This window comes from Micromys minutus (assembly GCF_963924665.1).
Source record: "Micromys minutus genome assembly, chromosome: X".
NCBI lineage: Eukaryota > Metazoa > Chordata > Mammalia > Rodentia > Muridae > Micromys > Micromys minutus.
Window position 1 is genome coordinate 56622656 of NC_137970.1, and position 2940 is coordinate 56625595.

A 2940-nucleotide genomic window follows, 5' to 3' on the forward strand; every position below is an offset into this window, starting at 1 on the left:
CATGTAGAGAATAATAGCATCACCTATACTGCAACAATTGTCACGAGAATAATATAACAATATATTACTTGGAAGAGGGCTTAGCACATAATAAGTGTTCACAAATACCAACCATCATTCTCATGTTGTTGTCTGAGAAAGTTCCTCTCACTATTTAAATGTTAGAGTTGAACCCCACATATAATTCTGCTCTATATTTTACTATTTAAATTATTATTTCCCCTGGTGCCAAGATATGAGCTTGCCACTGGCCATAAGATATCAGTCACAATATTTTTGAAGTGGGTTTTTCACAAAGGCATATTTAGTGATTTGTTAAATTCATTCAAAAAGTAAATAGTGAAGTTGGGATACAAAACAGGATTCTCTTTCACAGAATGAGAATGAATAGCCAGTGATTCTTAATTTTACCTTTTCATTTATTTTGATATAATTTGTATATTAAGTATGTATGTATTTCTCTTCTTTGAGGTATTATATTTTATACATAATTATTTAAATGATATAAACTAAATGCATACAAGATGAGTAGATTACAGAAAATTGTTGTGCAGCATATAACCCTAAATTAATAATATTGGTTTGTGCACTTAAACCTTGTTTAAGAGGACATCCCTGTTTAATGTTCTTAGCATAAAAAGCAATGGAAAATAAACATTTTACAGAATATATATATTTTTATACTAGCAATGATAATAGTTATCATTGGTATTCACACATTATTTTTTAAAAATCATCAAATTATATACATCAAATGCATTTTATTTGTTGTACATCAAATATATTTCAGGAAATCTATTACAAAGTGTTCAAGAACTTCTCTGCATCCAGAGAACTTTATTATTGACTTATACTGAATAACTGCCCAATCATATTTAATATACTGTATTATGCTACTGTCAAACTTGTATTACTTTATATTTTCCATATAGATGTTATGAGAAAAACTCTGTGAAATACCCTGCTAGAGTAGATACAGTGTTCATAGTATTATCTAAAGATACAGCATAATTGAATAATTTGATGTACAGCTTAGAATGAGACCCAGGTCTAAATTTTGGCCATTATATTCCACTTTTAAAGTGGATTAAGGTCTCTAAATTTTTTCATTATCCACAAAATAATGTAATTGCATAATATGAACTAACAGTATAAATTATATGATTCTTAAATATGTTATGATATTGACAATGCAATTCTAGGGTTGTTCATGCTATCAAACCTCTAAAAGAATTAAGTACTGACAAAATTATTTATATAGTGTTATGCCAAAATGCCTTTAAAATATGTATATGTATTCCTCTTTTTAAAAAATAAAGTTGTAAGAGAGAGAGAAAAAAGAAGATTTAAATACATATATATCCAGTTCTTATATTTTCTGGCCCATAGTAAATGTTGATATTACTTTATATTTCAAATAGATAAAGTACATCATGAGTTTTTTGAAGATGTGAACTCTATAATACATAAAAATTTTCAGTCGTCTGTCACAATTCTCTTTTCTATCCTTGCCTTTCTTCTTTCTTTTGCTGCACCTGATTTCCTTCCCGTCCACCCCAATGCTCTTCACAACCTAAGCACTCTAGGGCAAACCTGGCATAGGTGAATAAAAATGTTAAGCTGTATTTCACCCCAATGGCTCCCTCTGTCTTGTCAACTTCCATATTTGTGCTTACTCTACAATACCCACAATCCTCCTGAAGGATTTAAGATATCCAGTGGATTTTATACAGACCCCTGTTGATCCAGAGGCTAATTAAAAAGGTTACTCATTGCACATTGATCTCAATCATAGGCATTGACTTAGTGATGAAAGAAAAATCCTCCAAGGTAGCCAGGTTTCTGTGTGGTTTCCTTTATAAGAAACACTTACCTATTCCTCCTGACTTGATATATAAATTAACCCACAGAACAGCCTTTCACAGGGCTCGTCAATTAGGCATTTACAACATACTTACTGTTTAGCTGCCCATGGTTACATTCTGGCATCCACTGAATGCATAGGAAAGGAGACATAAATGCTTTCATAGAATTGGTAGCTTCATTCAATTCTGCTTATGTTGTTATGAAATCAATTAATATAGACAAGTCAATTTTAATTGCTAAATCCCAGTTTCCACAAACTGGAAAGGAGAATTCTTTGAACCATTTACAATGTTACTGCTTGTTATTCAATATTTTGTGGGTTATATTTTCCTTGCTCTATTATGTGATAGTAAAAGTAACATTTCATGTTTATAAACATCTTTCTTACCTTTTTAAGCAAAAGAACTTACATGTATATTATTTCATATTTTCCTCATAATTATTCCATAAGATATATAGAGTCAAGAAAATACACAGTATATAGAGGTTAAATGGCTTCTTTAAGGCCATACAACATATTAATGGCAGAAGCAACATGCGAACCCAGGTCTCTTGACTTCTACTCCAGTGTAACCACACAGAAAGATGAATTACTGTAATATGGCTGTGTGCTGGAAGAAGCTCCACTTAAAAATCTTATCACCTGAAACTTCATTACTTTTTACAGTGACTTATCTTCATTAGTTTTAAGAGGATAGAGCTGTCACTTTCTTCAAGTATTTTTCCCTCAAGTATAGTACTTGTTATGTGCCACAGAGACTAGTAACCATCATCTGGTCTGCATTACAATAGATAATGTACCCCCAAGAGCCAGGTGACTATTTCAATGAAATTGCTGAATAATACCTACACCGTGATAACATTTTCCCCTTACCCAATTTATACAAGGTGTCTAAGAAGTAGGTATACTTCTGAGACAAACATGTTCAGAGCTGTCTTCTTTTACCTTTTCTTAACTGGATTTAGCAATTTGGTAGCCATCCCTTTTAAAATAACACTTGGAACTAAGAAGAAAGTTGTTTTAAAAATGGTCTAAGTAAGAAAAATATCATTAAAAGCCAGTGCTTTTTCTTT